Source organism: Macrotis lagotis, chromosome 3 (genome assembly GCF_037893015.1).
Source record: "Macrotis lagotis isolate mMagLag1 chromosome 3, bilby.v1.9.chrom.fasta, whole genome shotgun sequence".
NCBI lineage: Eukaryota > Metazoa > Chordata > Mammalia > Peramelemorphia > Peramelidae > Macrotis > Macrotis lagotis.
This window is the reverse complement of record NC_133660.1, coordinates 295097992-295117707: the sequence shown is the minus strand read 5'-3', so window position 1 is coordinate 295117707 and position 19716 is coordinate 295097992. Positions and strand designations below refer to the sequence as shown.

At 37.1% G+C, this 19716-nt stretch overlaps 1 pseudogene; it reads left to right on the top strand.

The window, feature by feature from the left end:
* Window positions 1-10062: 10062 nt before the first annotated feature.
* LOC141516766 (olfactory receptor 5AK2-like) lies at window positions 10063-11261 on the top strand (annotated as a pseudogene).
* Window positions 11262-19716: the final 8455 nt, after the last annotated feature.

Here is a 19716-nt window from a genome sequence, read left to right as displayed (position 1 = left end):
TGAGAAAGACCATTGACCCTCAAATTATCGATTATTTGCTAGCCTAAATAATAAATTGATTATTAATTACTCAGAAATTCTTTCTCTCAGACTTTTCATTCATCTGTCTATTTCCTAATAAATCAGAGAGCAGAGATATGCCACCAACTTTTTACCTTCACTAATGAGAGAAAAATCAATATATTTTTTGTGAATACATTGGTTGTATTTTGTCATGGAGGAAATTCAAACATTATATGTATTCTACAAGTCACTGACAAAATCCCCTCACTCTCTATGTTTGTTCAGTCCTTTGTCTTCCCGGTAGCTTCCTTCTCTAAATTCTTTTACTCTTTATTTCACATAAGCTGGGGGTTCAATCATTTACTGAAAGTTTATGCCACCAGAGGAAATCACATGATCCTGGTCTGAAGAAAACCTAAGACATTACATAATACATGAATCTAGTCTTCTACTTACAATTTAGATTTAAAGGAGGAACATTTAAAACAATAGCTATCACTCTCCTAACTGATGTATTTTAGCTTTTTTATCCCAATAGCAGGTTAATATGTCAATAAATCAATAATCTTATTAATGGGGGAATGTCTTCTAACTATACTCACCAATTGTCTACTTTGTTCAAGTCATTGGAGGAAAAAGACAAAAATGAAATATCCCCTGGTAGCAAAGTACATATATACTATTGGCAGTTTCATTCCTAACACCATTTAATGTAGTCACAACAGGAGATTCAAACACTTTGATTAAATTAATCAGTCAACAGTATAAACTAGAAATGGATTTGACCTTGTTCAATTTGAAAGGATTTTATATATACATACATATATATATATGCATATATATGTATATATATATATATATATATATATATTGACTGGAGGATAATAGCAGGTGACACAGGCAATAGTTTGTGAATGGCTGAAAGAATCAGACATAAGTCTAACCTTGGAGAATCAAATATATCCTCTGCATTTGTTTTAAACCACTCACTACTTTTCCAGGTTTGTTGGACATTATTCTTCCTCACACTCTCTGATTCATTCAAATTGGTCTTCTCTGTTTCTCATACATGACCCTCTGCCTCCTAAATTTGTGCCTTTGCATCATCTTACCTCCATGTCTAGAATGTCTTTCCTCCTTCATTTATGCCATAGAAACCCTCTCTTCAAAGCAGTCTAAATGAAACTTTTCCTGATTCCCCATAACTCCAGTGTTCTTCCTAAAATACTTCCTAGTTAAATAATTTGCATTTATTTGCTTTATATTTATTTGGTGTTTACATATAATGCACATTATACATGCATGTGGAAATACACGTGCATGTATGTATATACTTGTATGTTCTATGCACACATACATGTGTGTAATGTCTTGTGGTCCTTTTTAGAATGCAAATTAAACTCCCTGCCAGTCAGAATTGTTTCATCTGTTGTATTTGTATAAACAGCAATTAGCTTTATTAGACAGGCACCTAATGAATTATTGTTGATTGATTGATTGGATTTATGTGTAAAATGGTAGGAGTGAGCACTGAGCTCAGTCAAATGGTGGACAAGCTTCTGCAGGAGGATGATCTCCATTATGGAAAATTTTGGTTCTAGAATCAGAATCAAACCCCCTAAGAGGGACTTGGTCAGAGGAAAGAAGAGGAAAAAGATTCTCTTTATCTCCTCCTCTGCCCTACTTTCTCCCCTGCCAAATACTGATCCTAACCACAGAAAGACTTGACAGATAGCATGTAACCCATCCAGCCCATAGGACTTTTCACCAGTAAGACTGTTTCAGAGTGCCCCTGGAGGAGGAGGAAAATGTCAACTATGACCAGCATCAAGCACAAGAGAGCAGCAGAGAGCTGGAAATTTGGGAGGATTCTAGGAGAAAAAGAAATATTTCCAGTAGTCAGTAGTTATCAGTGACTCCTTTGCCAAAAGTGTTTTCTCTGGGATAGGATAGAGTGCTTTAGGAAATGGCATATGACACAATGTGTGACATCTATAAAAGGATATATGATGTCATGTGATAATGGGTTATGTATATATAAGTACGATAGAAGATGATGTGATATTTAGTCAAATATTCCATTTAATAAAAAGCTTGTTAGTTGATTGAATGTTTGCTTTACATTAAAAACCCTAGAGCTTCAAACATAAGATTAATTTAAATTATTCTGTTAGTAATTAGAGAATCATTACTTATTTATGTTTAGGCCAGGTAAATATCATTAAAGTTGCAAAACTATTATCAAAATATTTAGAAGATAGCCTGTTTTCTGGAGCTTAAGGTCTAGCCAGCAGGCTGTGTCCTGAGCTTAGCATAACAGTAATCCTTTGCAATCAGGATGATATCACCCTCGAGCAAAGTGTATGACTTAAGGGATTTAGCTTCCACTATTTCCCAGCACCATCCATCACATGTTCACAAGCTCCTGTTCCTTGAACCTGCCAGGTACTACAGTCCTGTTTCCATCACAGAAGTAATCACACAGAGTAATGAAAATCTCCAATTTTTGAGACAATAACTGTTTCCATGGGACCAAATACCTGTCTTGTCCCAAGAAATGCCTATCAAAAGAATTTTGTTGTTGTGGGCCAATCCCTTTCATGTATATAAATGGCCTCAATCTCAACAGTATTAGGCTCTTCTTAGGAGGGGGGCTTCAGGCTGCAGGCATCATTTTCCTCACTCTGAAATTAATTAAACTTCTGTTTGTGTTCTGACTCTCCTGTCTCTGGCCTGCTCTGTTTCAGCTCCAGCCACCCTCAAGTTAGAAGCTAGCTCCAGTCTGATTGATACTACCAATATTAATGTATAGATTTAGTGCCATGTCAACCAAACTACCAAGACATTATCTTATGAAAGGAAGCTGGATAATAAAAAATTAATAATTTTCATTAATTACATAACTATATTTATATGATAATTATAATTAATAATAAAAATAATAAAATTCATATGGGGAGATAGAAAATTCAAAAGTCTCAAAGGAAATAATGAAAAAGTCTGATTCTCATCTTATTCTATGAAGCAGTAATCATCATAACTATTTTTGATTGGTTAAAAAGAAATGATAATCATTGGAAAAAATAGGTAACAATTGACATATTGACCCTGCTCTGGTGTGGGTCCTCATCCTCTCACAGTTTGATTATAGCAGTTTCTTTCAGGTGTAAAATGGCTATAGGACCAACTACCTCATAGGGTTGTTGTGAGGCTCAAATTAGATATTTGTAAAAGAATTAATTTAGGACCTGGCATATAATAGGTGTTATTTAGGTGCTTATTACTTTTCTCTTTCACTTTTTCCCATGTAAATTTATAAACTATTTAATAAGGGAGGAAGACTGATAGACAGTATATTCTTCTAGTGAGAAGATTATTTAATATAAACTACTTAACAAAAATTAAATTTCGACTATGATCCTATATCAGAATAAAATTCAAATGCATAGATAACCAAAATAGTAATAAAAATATAATTTGAGCTAAAAGTTAGAAAAAGTCATGGGGCGGCTAGGTGGTGCAGTGGATAAAGCACTGGCCCTGGAGTCAGGAGTACCTGGGTTCAAATCCGGTCTCAGACACTTAATAATGACCTAGCTGTGTGGCCTTGGGCAAGCCACTTAACCCCGTTTGCCTTGCAAAAACCTAAAAAAAAAAAAAAAGAAAAGAAAAGAAAAAGTCACAAATGTGTTGATAGTGAATCCTTATCTAAAGGATGAGAAAATGAACAATTTTGATGACATCAAAATGAAAGATTGTGAGAAAGCAAAATCAATATAGATGGAATTAGAAAGGAAACAGCTAGTAAAAAATCTTTGATAAAAGTGGATATCCAAGATATTAAGGGAATTGATACAAATGAATAAGAATAAAAGCCATTCTCCAAGAGATAGGTTACAAAGGATATGAAAAAGAAACCTTCAGGTGAAGGTTTTAAAAAAGGCTATTTTAAAAAGTCTAAATGACTTAATTGAGGAAAATTAAAGCTAGTCTAAGGTTCTATCTCACACCAAAGTTGACAAAAAAATGAACCTAAATATATGAAGGGACTTTAGGAAAACCAACACAGTTTGAAGACAATCATTCACTGTTGGTGAAATTCTGAATTGGTTCAACTATTCTGGAAAGCAATTTGTAGATAGGAACAGAAATTCATTAAACTACAAACCCGTTGCCTGAGAAATACCACAAAGAAATATATTCCACAAATAAGTCAAAGACAGAGGGAAAAATCTGTAAACAAAAATTTATAGCAATACTTTTTATTGTAGCAAAAAAAAAAAACACTGGAAACTAAATGGGGGACCTGAATCATTTGGAGAATGACTGAAAAACTGTGGCATGTGAATGTTATAGAAAATAGTCACATCATTTTCAAACAGTGCATATTAAGGATTCAGAGAAATAAATTCATATACAATCAACTTACTTGTGCTTTTTTTACATTGAAATGTCTGTGGTTCTTAAGTGGCTACATTCATAACAAAAAAAAAATATTTTGGGGGCAGCTAGATGATGCAGTGGAGTCAGGAGGACCTGAGTTCAAATCTAACCTCAGACACTTAAAAGTTACTTAGCTGTGTGACTTTGGGCAAAAGTCACTTAACCCCATTAAATTACAAAAATATTTTTTCAGAAGATCAAAAAAAGAACTCAACTTATAAAAGCAGAACTGAAGTTTGAATTCTGAGCCTAAAAATTGTTATCACATTTCCCAGAATGTCAGAGACATTCATCACACATTTTTGATTGATTGATTATTACTTATGTGGCTATGGATTAATCACTATAACTCAATTCAATCAACTTTTGAATCATTGCTGGCACTGTCTCAGATTTTATTGAGGACAAGATTTAACAAACTTTAAAATAACACGTATATGTGATTTTCAATCAAGATTATTATTTCCTCATAATTCATTTGAAGACAACAATAAGACTCCTCTGGGAAGCTCAGTTCCAAGTCTGCGGGAAAGAAACTGATGATGACTGTTTCACCTGAGCTTTCTTCATCCCTTGGGTCCAGATGCACAGGAGAGCAGGTCCCGGTGGCATCAGGTTGGCTTTAGGGGTGCTCACATTTGGAACACCTAAAGAGACACCATCTTAGGATGTCAGTCAGTCTAGATCTGATGGAAGCAGGGGACCCCAGAGTAAGATTCTGAAGTGGACATTTTCCCCATTATTTCCAATGACCTGTGGATGTTTAATATCTTGGACCAGAAAGAAGAGCCTGGAGGATGGATCAGTGTCAGAGAAACGGAAGAGCAGGTTCTGAGACTGAACAGAATCCTTCCACCTCCAACAAAGACACAGTGAAAAAAAGAGTAGGAGGCACAGCTGTGGCCTGTGAGGGTAGGACTTCCAACATTCCTTTTGTTGTTTGTTTCTGTGGCCATTGTCAAGCTAGAACTGGCTTTTTTTAAACTTTATTTAAGGCAACAGGGTTAAGAGTGACTTGCCCAAGGTCACACAGCTAGGTAATTATTAAGTGTCTGAGGTCATATTTGAACTCAAGTCCTCCTGACTCTACTGCATTACCTAGCTTCCCCCTACTTTCAACATTCTTGAGGGGGTTGGATATATCTCCTCTGGGAGTCAGAGCTCTTAGAATCTACAACACGCAGGTCCCTATAGAACTTTTAGTCCATTCCTTTATTTTGCAGGAAAGAAATGGAGGCATCAGGTGATTCAGTTTAAAGAATTTTAGACCTGGACTGAAGAGGAATTGAGTTCAAATTGGACATCACATCCTTAGTAGAAGTATAAATCAGCCTTAGTTTCCTCATTTGTGAAAAGGGGATAAAGTAATAATACCCACCATCTAAGATTGTTATGAGAAGTAAGGCAAAGAAGCACTTTTCATACCACATGGTCGAAACGTGAGGGGAAGTGAATGGGAATTTATATAGCACCAGAAACTGTGCTAAGCACTTTACAAATGTATCTTATTTTTTTAGAACAAGGCACTATATAAATCCTAATTATTATAATTAATCATTCAATTAAAGGATATGAAGCTAGTCTAAAGCACTCCCAGGGCCCTGGAAGCTCTAAATTCTATGGATTTAGCATGATGTGAGTGTCAAAGACTCAAAGATTTAAAAGAAAAATAGAACTGAGTCTTTATAGAAATTTGCATTCGGCCATTGTTCAGATGAGGGCCAACTACACCAGCCACTCAGTCAATAAATATTTATTAAGTACTGTCTATCCGGGCATAGATTAGTAATGGAAGGCAGTGGATAAAGAAAAGTAAATGAGAGATACAGATAGAGTATTCTAGGAAAATACGAGGAGGGAGAAGATAACTTTCAGGCTGGGATGTTAGGGTCAGATTCACAGACGTAAGGATTTGGACGGGTAATATGAGGAAGCATTCATTTCAGACATCAGAGGTTTGGGCATCTACATGGAGGAGGGAGATGGGAGACTCAGGGATAACCTGAGTTTGACTGGGATGTAGAGTGAGCTTAAAGGATTCATGTGAAATGTGTCTAAAGGGTAATCAGGAGCCAGAGCCTTCAATTCCAGGTTAAGAAGTTATCATTCTGTTAAGAAGTATTATTCTGAGACAAAAGGGAACCACTGAATGTCTTTGATCAGGCAAGGGACACTATGGATCCTGAGCCTTAGGATTGTTGTTCTGGCAACTGGGTAGGGGCCAGATTGAAGAGGCTAGGTGTTAGCAGCAAGGGATATGAAAGGGTGTTAGCAGGCTATGATGATCATTCAGGCTGGAGGTAATTGGAGCCTACACTGCACCGGTGGGGTAACTGTGTAGGTTAAAAGGAGAAAATAGAAACAAGGGGGCATTCTAGACTTAGTTCTAGAACTAAGAGGACTGAACGACTAATTGGACATAAAATATAAGGGAATGGGGAAAGTCAAGGATATTTTGAGATTTGAGTCTGGATGACTCATCATCAACAGAAATAGGGAAATTGGGAGAAAGATGGGTTTGGTAGAGAGCAGAGCCAAGATTGAAACTGGGAAGGAACCAGAAGAGACTGTAGAGGATTTTAGTTCAGTGCTCTTATTGTCTAGATGAGAAACTAAGGTCCAGAAAGGTAGAGTGTCTTAATCACAGTCATATGGCAAATAAGAGTTGGGATTTGAATCAGGTCTGCTAGTATCTAGACTTAGGACATCATCTATTCACGCTGATATGCCATCTTGAAAACTTTCACCTAGGCTTCTATTTGTCAGCTATTTGGGACCTGGAGCTGATCTGGAGGGCAAAGTGTCCTAGAACAACAGAGGTATGGCAGCAAATTGGGTAGCAGTTACTAAAGACAGATTAGTCTGAAGCTGACACAGTAATTGTGGGGAAATGGTGACCAATAGCCTAAGTATAGCAACCCGGCCATAGGTACAACCCCTGAGACCAAGACAAGGCCATGAGTGAGGAAAAAGCAGGTCTGAAAAGGCCAGCTACCCAGTCCACCCCCAATGTGTCAATGATCTCAATCAAAGCCCCAGAATCCCAGCCTTCTTGGGCTCTTTCTCTAGGTCTGAGTTGTCTAGTCTAAAAATGAGATTTGCCAAGGTCCTTCCTGAGACTCTTCCTGCTCTCAGAACTGGCCCTGATGCTCTGATTCCAATCTTGTCCATTTTCTCTGCACAATGGGCCAGTTACTGCCTTGTTGTTTCAGAATCAAGACTTTGGGAAATGGGTATGAAAAAAGCACAGACAGCAGTGCTCTTGGTAGAGATGCCCTTCTCTGGATGGTTTCAGCATTCCTTGAGCAAAGTAGTAGAAAGTAATGCAAAGATCACTGATCTAAGTACTGGACACTTGAGTTCCTATACTATGTCTTTGACTAACTCAGGGCTAGGAGTAAAAAAAGGTTTGCTGTGACTTTAGACAAGTCATCTGACCTCCCTGAGGCCCCAGATTCTTCACCTGTAGCCCAGAGGGCCTGGGAGGACCAGTTTCCATGTCATCTTTCAGCTAGGCTATTTTATGTCCCATGGTTTAAGGACTCTATTCAATTCTAACTTGTGTAATAACAAAGGTTCTGCCAGCTCTGATCTTAAGACCTGGCTTCCTTAGATTCTGCAGCTCTAAAATGCCATGGTTCTCTGAATATAAAAATGCCTTCCAAACTCACTGTTTTCATCTATTCAGAGGTACCAAGACAGAATGGATAAAGAATGGCCTTGGAATCTAAACAACTTGATTTAAGTGCCACCTCTGATACCTACTAAGTGACCCTGGACAAGTCACCTCACCCTTTCATTATTCTCTACAACTTTCCAAGAGTCTCTATTATAGACAAAGGGTAGATCTGCATTGAGTTTTCTACCCTAGGTTTTCCCTAGCCCAGTGTAATCACAAAGCCAATCCCTACTCAATCAATGAGTCTTGATTAATCCTCTACTGAGAAATAATTATGTTTTAGAGATTTGGGGTAACTTTATGAGAAGAATCAATGTGGTGAATGAACCAAGTTAGATATGCAGTTAGATATGCAATGAGTGTTCTCCCTGATCCAATATTACCTCTTATTCAGCCAAGACCTCCTCATCCATTCCTTTGCTGACATTACTCGGATCCTACATTTTGGTCCTTTTCCCTCAGCGTGGCCTTCCAAGCCAGGTTGTGAGATGCAGGGACACCTCTTCATTGTTTTCCAGACCCATGTTGTTTCTTAGACAATGAGGACCTCAATTATCATGATCTACTCATCCCTCCTGGATTGGCTCCAGATGACTTTTTTCCTTCTAAAAGTTAAACCATCTTGCATGGGGGAAAGGAAGACTTTCACCATTTAATGGTACAGAGATTCCACAGACAATTCTGATCTAGGTCAGTAGCCACATTCCCAACAGATGATCCATAATTTAAATAAGTGCATTTCCTAGGAGGACAACAAAGTCACAAAGAGTCAGACATCAAAATAGCTAGGCGAAACTTCTGGGTAACCACAATAGAGACCTGTAGTTCTGGTGTAAGGGCCATATGCCATCCCGCCTCAAAATTCTGAAATCCTTAAGAAATCATGCTTCAAGAATAGTCTGGCCATTGCAGTACACATATTGGAAGAGCTCCTAAACAAGATTTCCTAATCACAGACTGGAGATTAGCCTCAAGCACAGAAGGTGGTATAAGATTTCCAGGAGAAAAAGATAGACATAGAAGCAAGAACAGGAAGATGAGAAATATATTTGAGGAAATAAGGAAGGATGGTGGGTAGAAGTCTGGAGTTTATATCATGTCCCAAACACTAATTGTGTCACCCTGGGCAAGTCATTTAACCTTTGACTATCTCATTTTCTTCAACCATAAAATGGGGATAATAATCATACCTACATCTCAGGGTTATTGTGAGGATCATCTGCAATAGCATATATGAACTTTGAAAACCTTAGAGCACTGCATAATGTGGATACGGACAATGCTTGATTGTGAATATGGAGGTTTGTCTTATTTTCATTTGAAGGTAGTGTGGGAGAAAAGGAAAATAAATGCTTGTCAATCAGGAATACTTTTTTAAAGAAAGAATAGCATATGACAGTGGAATTGAAAACTAGAGAAGCCTTAAGGATCATTTAGTCTGAATCCTTTATTTTATAGGTGCCCCATTCTGGCTGCAGGGAAGGATTGTTGTTGCAGCCAGAAAAAAAGAGGTGAAAGATTAGACTAGCTGGGATCTGTATGAGGATTGGGAAGCCAGAAGTGTTGGAGTATGTTGGGGGGGGCAAAGACTGTGGAATAATGGGAAGGGTTGAAATGATCACAAGTGAAGGGCTTGGCTTCCGCAGACTGACTACAATAAAAGGCAGTTGGAATTTTGCCTTGCTTCCTGATCCACTTAAGGAGTGGATAACACTGTGCTAGGATACCAGTTCCTGTTTTCATAACTCTCTATCTCACCGAGCTGTTGGAACCTGATGAATTTAACCACTCTCCATTTTCTCTTCCTTCCTCACAAAAGATAATATTTATAAAATCCTTGATGTTTACTGTATTCCTCCTTCCTTCTTCTCCCCGCCTTTATTTATCTTTGTTACAACAAAAAGTTCACTGGAAGGGAAGGGTGGATAAATTCATAAATGAACTTGATAGAAAAATGAAAGATCAATAAAAACTTTTAAAAATAAATTACCATGGTAGTAATAATTTCCTTCTCAGTCCTGGGTACCTACTATCTTATCTTGGTCTTTCCCTTTGTCTCTTTTGTCTGCAGATCACGCCCTAGCCATGCCACAAGGAAATGACACCATAGTGATTGAATTCATTCTGTTGGGACTTTTGGTTCAACAAGAGGTGCAGTACGCCCTCTTCCTTGGGTTTCTCATCGTCTAATGTAACATCTGTAGTGGGAAATTCTGGGATGATCCTACTAATTCATATTGATTCCCGCCTTCACACCCCCATGTATTTTTTTTCCTACAGCATTTATCCTTTGTTGACCTGTATTATACCTCAGCTATCACTCCCAAGATGTTACGGAATTTCCTGGTATCTGATAAATCTATCTCCTTTTCAGGATGTGTGTTGCAATTGGAGGTTTATGGACCTTTTGCCATCACTGAATGTTACCTCCTGGCCGCCATGGCCATAGATCGGTATGTGGCCATCTGTAAGCCTCTGCGTTATCCAACGATCATGTCCCGAAGAGTTTGTAATCACCTGGTGGCTGGATCCTATTTCATGGGTTCTGTGACTGCGTCCATCCAAATTGGCTTTCTCTTTTCCCTGTCCTTCTGTAACTGCAACATAATCAATCACTTTTTCTGTGATGCTCCCCCAATCCTTGCTCTTTCCTGTTCCAAGGCTGATATAAACATCTTGATGTTAATTATCATTTCAGGTCTCACCCTGTCAACCATTATGATAGTTGTCTTCTCCTACATACACATCTTGACTGCCATTTTAAAGATGCCCTCTGCCGCAGGCAGATACAAGGCCTTCTCCACCTGTGCCTCCCACCTAACTGCTGTCACCATTTTATATGGGACTCTTCTTTACATGTATTTACAACCTTCTTCCACTGAGTCCCAGGAGAACAATAAAGTAGCTTCGGTATTTTATGGAGTCATCATCCCCTTGCTGAACCCTGTAATCTACAGCTTAAGAAACAAGGCTGTCAAAGAGGCAACAAAAATTCTGGGGAAGAGTTGCTCATGATTTAATCCTTTTATCCTCAACAGTTCAATTCAGAGAATTATTTAGACAAAGACTATTCTGCCTCCTTTCTTTAATAGATAGACAACACCTCAGCTTGAGGAAATGTGACAAACTGTACAAAAATTGCAAATATCTATACAGAATTAACCTTTTAATACCTGATAAAAGTAACCAAAGAATTTTCAAAATTATTAAAATAATTAATAATTATTAAATTATTAAAATGATTAATAATCCTATTGATGAATATAGTATAGATGGTAGTGGTTCTGGTTTTCATTTATGTATCATTAAAATGCTTTTACATTTTTCAAGGGATGGGGGACTCAAGACACCAAATACAACTACCCTCTGGTACAGAAGGTCATCTTGTGACAGATCTAACACTAATATGGCAGAGAACTTCTGGGGAACACTAAGTTTTGTGACTTGCCCAGGGTCACACAAATGAAATGTGTCCAAGACAAGACTTGAATGTGAATCTTACTCTCTCTTGATTATAGTCTAAAACTTCTCAAGTGATCCATTTAGATCTTCAGAATAACCCTATTAGCTCTTTCAGTGATTAAATTTTTGTTTCTTCTTTCATCCCAGTGCTGAATGTTTTGAGGCAAATTTGGATCAAAATGCAAATTTCAAAAGGGAGCAATTATAATTGCAGTTTATATTAGTTTCTTCCTAATAACCCAATAAATGAACCTAAAAACAACTAAATAACAAATAAAACTTGCAGAAAAAAATGCATCTTTCAACATGACATGTCACACTGAGTTAGGTAGATAATATGCTATTGTTTTCTGCAAGAAAATTAAAAAGCAAGACATCAATAAGAAATAAAATGTCTTTGTGAGGTCATAGAGGGTTAAATCTGGCAGGAATCTTAGAGTTGATCTCATCATTTTAAAGAATTAGAACTTAGTTCCAAAGACAGGAGATAATGAAACTACTTGTGGCAGTAGAGACATTCACTTGTCAAGGACCCCCCAAAAAATGCAAGAGTGCATGATGCCAGACCATTGGCAGAATCACCATTTGTAGTGTGTAGGAAGCTGCATAGTGCATCCAAAGACATAAATTGTGAGGGTTAGACAAGTAATTGAATTATCACCACTGTTGTCACTCAATTTAGACTCAATGAAAAAATTCTGAACCTTGATACATTTACAAATGTGTTTTGATTGTTCAGTTAGGTATAAATATGTCTGGATACCTCCTTGAATTAAAAATATTTCAATTACGATCAATGAGAAGTCCCTTCTGATTAGGTAAGAGACTTGGTCATTTGCCATGGATCTTGTCCAATAGGAGTAATTAGTTCAGAACTGAGGAGAGAGCTTTTGAGTCTCTGATAATGGAGGTAAAATCCAACCTTCAAGAGCTGAAAAAGTAAAAGGGCATCTGGAGAATGGAGAGAGAAGTAGGACTGAGCTGTGGTAGAAAAAGGGAGAGTCTGTGAAGGGTCATCAGGTTTATCTTGAAGCAGAAGATTTGGTCTTAGGCCTCCAGAGACACAGAGTGAAGCTCCAAGAAAACCCCCATTCTTTCCTCAATTTCCCCTTCCAAGGTCTATCTATTAAGAAATACTGTTTCATACTCTGTTTTCTTCCCAAATACTTTCAGGAACATGAATTTTACCTCATCTTCAAAGAGTATAGAGATAAACATAAATGTCAAATCTCTTATTTTCTAAAGGGGGCTCAAAATGATTAGGTTGGCATTCATAACTCTTCATTTTTATTTTTTTAGGGTTTTTTTGCAAGGCAAATGGGGTTAAGTGGCTTGCCCAAGGCCACACAGCTAGGTAATTATTAAGTGTCTGAGACCAGATTTGAACCCAGGTACTCCTGATTCCAAGGTTGGTGCTTTATCCGCTGTGCCACCTAGCCACCCCTAACTCCTCATTTAATATGAACCCCCTAAGACAATAGAAGTGTAACTACATGGTATAGCAAAACAGAGTATGAAACACAGAATCAGAAAGACTTGAGTTCAAATCCAGCCTCAGACCATTACTAGTAGCCATGTGACCCTGAGAAAGCCATTCCATCCCTGTTTGTTTCAATTTCCTCTTCTGTAAAATTAGCTGGAGAAGGAAATGGCAAAGCCACAACAGTATCTCTGCAAGAAAAGCCCAAATGGGGTCATGAATGAAACAACTGAATAGCAACAGCAATAATCAAGGCAACAGAGAAAGAATCCACATGGCGATGATACTGCTGCTAGGTTTCGTGTAAGCTAATTATTCCAATGTTACCTAAGTGACATGACCCTTTCAGGTCAATGTCCTTCAATCTGGTGACCTATCTGCCTCTAGTCGGAGAAGCAGGAAATTACAGGGGATAAGAATGAACAAGAAGTTTCTGAAAATACACCTTTAGCAGTAGGAACACAAGTTCTAGTGGTGGTGGGTATTAGAGAAATGTTTGTGGAATCGATTTTATCTAGAGCAGAGGTCAGAGGTCTAAATATCATAGAAAGAATCTCAAGTTGGAAGGGACCTCAGAAGTCATCTATTCCAGCACCCTCTTTGAATACATGAGGAAAAGATTGTGACTTACCTGGTGATACAAATATAGTAAGGGGCATAGCCAGCATGCAAACCCAGCTCTTCAGATTTTTAAGACTAAAACTCTTTCAACTACACTAATGTTTTTATTAGTTTGTTTGTTTTATGCTCAGGGGCCCCCAGGTGACTCTAGAACTGATAAAGGGGGACTTTATGGTTAAGTAAATGAATTCTAATGCCCCTTTTATCTATACTTCACTGGGGATGATTAATGGAAGTTACATATAAATGAGGTAAAGTCTCTTTTTCATCTTCTCCAGTTCTACAGAATAATTTCTAATTTAGAAACAACTCATGCCCTAATCAACATACATTCATTTGTTCACCTAAAGGCATCAGGGTAAGTGGGCACCCAGGAAAATGAGCTTCTGCCCAGATCCACGATTTTTGTTTTGTCCAAACAATCTCATCTGTGCTGTTTAGTGAAAATGGTGGCCAAAATATACAAGGATCAGATGTTCCAGGAAAGTTCCCTCCACAAGAGGGGATATGTTAATATGTTAAAATGCTAATATGCTGGCTGTGGTTCTATCAAAAGACCAGTTCATGCTTACTCTCCCCTTCATCAGAAAACAGGCCTATATAGGGAGGACTTTGAGGATAATCCTTGGATCTTGATACCCAAAGATCCTTGGAATGAGAACCTTTTATAATCTCCCCATAATGAAGAGACAGAAATCTTAGACCACCAACCTCTGGCGTCAGAAATTCGAGAAAATATCTCCTGACACTTCTTATTTATTCTGTATATGCTTATATATATACTATATATTCTGTATGTATATATATATATATATACATATATATATATATGTATATATATATATATACATATGTCTTTATCTCCCTCATTCAATTGAAAGCTCCTTCTGAGTAGGACTTGTCTGACACTCTATATTTTTATCCCTAGTAAGCACTTACCAAATATTTATTTATTTATTAATTGATTGATTGTAGTACATAAAAGCAATGCAAGTGAGCTGATTGATGAAACTTAAGGATCAGGATATAGCTTAGGGTCCTGAACAAACTAGGGCTGGACCAGGAAACAAAAGGTTTTACAAATATTGCCTCATTTGCTCCTCACAACATTATTTCATTTCTGTTTTAGAGATTAAAAAAAAAAAACTGAGGTAGACTGTTTTAATGAATCAGCTGGGCCAAAGCAAAAAGTAAACACAGCTGTGGATGCATCTAGTGATGAAAGGAAAGGCCAATACTGTAAAGGTAAATATTGAATATTGACCTAGACTATAATATCTATGAACTAAGAGAAGCTGATGTGGTCAAACAGGATTTTGAAAGATTAAACACCAACACCTTCGTGTCAGTGAATCTAAATGGAAAAGAATCAGTGAATCTAATTCAGGTAACCATTACATATACTACCTTGGGCCAAAAATCCTTCTAGAAAAAAATGGTGTTGCCCTCATAATCAATAAAAGAGTGGAAAAAAAAGCAGTCCTGGAGTATGATCTCAAAAATAACAAAATGATGTTTATTTCACTCCAAGACAAACCATTCAGCATCACAGTTATGCAAATCTATGCTCCAATCACTAATAAGATTATACCATTTCCATTCCCAAGTGGGAATATGATACATGTAACCTCTAAAAATTTAACATCATTAAGGAAGTTAGAAGGATTCTTCTTGGCCAGAAAGTATGGGTGCAAGGCCATTAATGTTGGAATAACTCAAAAGAAAAATAGGAGGATGAAATAGAAGATAGATTGAGAGAAAGGAAAAGGCAGGGAAGAATGAGAGAAATTAAGAGAAATTAATCTTGTAAAGAGATGCACAGAGTTTTTACAAAAGAGTGTAAAATGGAGGGAATGGGTAAGACTTGAACCTCACTCTCATCTGAATTGTTTCAAAGAGGGAAGAGTATACACACATACACACACACACACACACACACACACACACACACACACACACTCACACACACACAGAGTACATACAGAAATTCATCTTTTCCCACATAAAAGGAGGGAAAAAAGGGAGCTGAGAGATAAGGAAGCAGTGATAAGAGGTAGGGTAGATTTAAAGGAGACAATGATAGAAAACACAACAGACTTTGAAAGAGTGATCAGGATATAAAAAAGGGAAGAAAGGGGCAGCTAAGGTGGCACAGAGGATAGAACACCAGTCCTGGAGTCAGGAGGACCTAAGTTCAAATCCAGTCTCAGACACGTAATAATTACCTAGCTATGTGACCTTGGGCAAGTCACTTAACTTTACTGCCTTGCCAAAAAAAAAACCTAAAAAAACAGGAAAGAAAAAAGAAGAGAGTAAAATGGTGGGAAATATGCAGTAAGAGACTGGAATGCCATGGTCCATGGGGTTATGAAGAGTAGGACATAACTAAACAAAAATCAAAACAAATAAAAGCATTCCTGATTTAAAAAAAAACCTCCAAAATTTGATATTCAACTGTAAATGTGAATTGGGGGAACTCACTTGATAAGATGGAAAAGCATGGGAGTATAAATTATAAACCAGAATCCAACAATCTATTCTTTACAAGAGACACACTTAAAATAGAAAGATACAAACAGTTAAAAATAAGGATCTAGAACAGAATCTATTAAGTGTTAGAAGATTTAAAAAAAGACATAGCAATCATGATCTCATACAAAGTAAAAGTCAAAATAGACCTAATTAAAAGAGATGGGGAAATTACATTTTGCTAAAATGTAATATATAAAATGAATTAATATAAATACTAAACATATATGTATCAAATTACATAGTATTCCAATTTTTGAAGAAAAAATTAAATTAATTTGAGGAAATAAATAGTAAACTATACAAGTAGGGAACCTTAATTTATCCCTCTGAGACTTAATTAAACCTAAACATAAAAAAATAAGTAGCTAAAGATATGAATAGATTTTTTTTAAAAATCTATTTTAAAAAATAATAGACTTCTAGAGAATATTTAGTGGAAATACTCAGAAATAAAGCTTTTTCTCTTTTGCACTTTCATATTTTACCTTCACAAGAATTGAACCTATATTAGAGAATAAAACCTCACAATACAGAAAAACAGAAATGTTAAATTATTCTTAGTTCATATTGCAATAAAAACTACAGTGACTTAAGAATATTGATGCAGAGACTAAAACTTAATGGATCCTAAATAATCTATTTGTAAAGTAAGGGTGAGTCAAAGAACAAATCATAGAAACATTCAAAAATGTTATTAATGATAATAAAGATAGCTTGACCCAATAAATATTAGTTGCTCCTCATGTTAATCAAACATCTAAACTGTCCATACCCTCTGACCCAGAGAGTCCATCACTAGATATAGAACCCAACAAAATCAGTGATTTTTTTTTTAGGTTTTTGCAAGACAATTGGGGTTAAGTGTGTTTGCCAAAGGCCACTAGGCATTTATTAAGTGTCTGAGGCCGGATTTGAACTCAGGTACTCCTGACTCCAGGGCTGATGCTCAATCCACTGCACCACCTAGCTACCCTGAGATCAGTGGTTTTTAAAATGGATTTAAATAAACCTAAATATTATAAATGAACATTTTGGAATGGCAAAGAACTGGAAATAAGGAGATGCCCATCAATAGAGGAATGGTTGAACAAATTGAAGTACACATATATGTTAGAATATTATTATTAGGTAAGAAATGAGAAGCATGATAATATCTGTATGAACTGATGAAAGTGAAGTAAGTAGAGTCAAATATATATATATATATAATTAATGCAACAAAATAAATCAAAAGGAAAATCAAAAGGGAATAAAGCTGCAAAATTACAAAGAGTTATCCTGAGGTCTGCAATGTAGCTAGATTTGTTTTCTAAGTATCACTTGGTTTGGGCAATCTATTCTCATCCTCTTTTCCCTTTTAAAAATAAAAAAAATTGTCACATGGAATGACTTTCTAAGGGTAGAGATACAAAGAAAAAATCTGATGATGGAAAAATAAGAGGTATAGATAAAATTTTGTTTTAGAAAATTTATTAGCAATCCCAGGTGACTCACCAACTCAGATCCTTACCCAATTCTCAGGCTGCTCACTATTTCCTGGGTTTATAGTAGTGTTTGGAATCAATATGCATGAACTTCTGACTCAAGCTCCATCTAATTTAGTCTTTCATAGCCCAACCAACCTGACAAACATATCATCACTGAAAGATAATTAATGACAACAGATGATATGGTCAATTAAGGAAATTGAGTTAATAACTTATATTCCTCCCTCATAAGCATACTCCCAACTAAGAATCCCCCAAGAAGTATTATTATCAGCTCCGTATTGGCCAATCTGCTTCTTAAATATAATAGGAGCAACATATGAATTTATTCACAGAAAGATGGAAGCATAAGAACTGGGACAGGGGCAGTTAGGTGGTACAGTGGATAGAGCACTGGCCCTGGAGTCAGGAGTCCCTGAGTTCAAATCCAGCCTCAGACACTTAAGAATTACCTAGCTGTGTGGCCTTGGGCAAGTCACTTAACCCCATTGCCTTGCAAAAAAAAAGAAAAATAAAAACTGGACCTACTGAAGTGACCCTTGTTACTTGTCTTTGCCACGAGAACTGGGAGCACGGTAGAGAATGTTGTGGTTTTCCTTCAAGACAGGAAGTGTGCGTTCACTAGGGCTCAGAAAGTATGAGCTGGTCGAAGAATAAATCATAGAGATGTCCATAGTGTCATTAAAAATAATTCTAATTATTCTCATCGTTTTCATGCCTATGATTTTCTCTTACTCTTGAAAACATGAAACTGTCTAAGGATGTAACTCCTGAAACAACCCTGGGGTTAATCCATCAAACTACTAATGTTTAACTGAATGAAGTCCAAGCTAGACATGAACTACCAAGAATCCATTTGGATGAGACCTGGATTCCCCCAATTCTCTACACACATACATTTAGTTCTAATATTACTATTATTTAACAAGGAGAGGGATAAAAGGAGACTATTTCAGGTGGCCGTCCAGGAGCGCCAATGAATGTAAAATTTGTTCTTTTCATAGTTTTTATTCTACCCTAGATCTCCTTGATGGCATACCCTATGTGAGCCACTTTTCACAACATAAGTCTTATCTGTTTACTAAGATACCCCTGGGGTACATCTTTGTGTAATAATGACTCTCTCTCTCTCTCTCTCTCTCTCTCTCTCTCTCTCTCTCTCTCAGGTGTCTGAGATCAGAGTTGAACTCAGGTCCTCTTGACTCCAGTGTTCTATTCACTGCACCACCTAGTTGCCCTATCTGTGTGACCTTGGGCAAGTCACTTAACCCTATTTACCTCATATCCAAGGCAATCTCCAATCATCCTGATCTATATCTGGTCACTTGACCCAGATGACTCCAGAGAAGAAAGTGAGATTAGTGACTTGACACAGTCTTTCATCACTCAAATCCAATTCATATGTATATCATGGCATCACTTTTCTGATGTCATGGTCTTCTTTGAGTCCATCTCTCTCTATCTCACGGTCTCTCTGTCTCTCTGTCTCTCTGTCTCTCTCTGTCTCTCTCTCTCTCTCTCTCTCTCTCTCTCTCTCTCTCTCTCTCTCGCCCTCCTCACTTTCTTCCCTCCAGCTTGGATATATTTCACTCCTCCAGATTCTAGGACATTCTAAGGGTGGTATTTCTTTTGGACTCCTATTGTCTTCAACTCCTACCATCTGTGTTTCCCCTTTGCCACTGTCAGATGCAGAGACTAGCCCCTCAGTTACCCCTAACAATCTTCTACCAGTTACAGAGAGATATTTACTTTGAGGATATAGCAAGAACAAAAATTTTCTTCCAGATCTCTGGGGTCTACTCTCTAACATCCTACCTTAAGTTTCATTCTTAATATATTTCTTACCAAAAAACTAGTCCTGCTAAGTTCATGTGAGCATGTGATTTGATTGCCAGATGAGTCCTCATCTAAAGTTACTCTGAAAACCACTGCCAAAGTTCACAGCTTGGGGCAATTATGCTATAGAGGCGACAAAATCCAGTCTAGACTCTAACTCCCAGAGTCCTTCA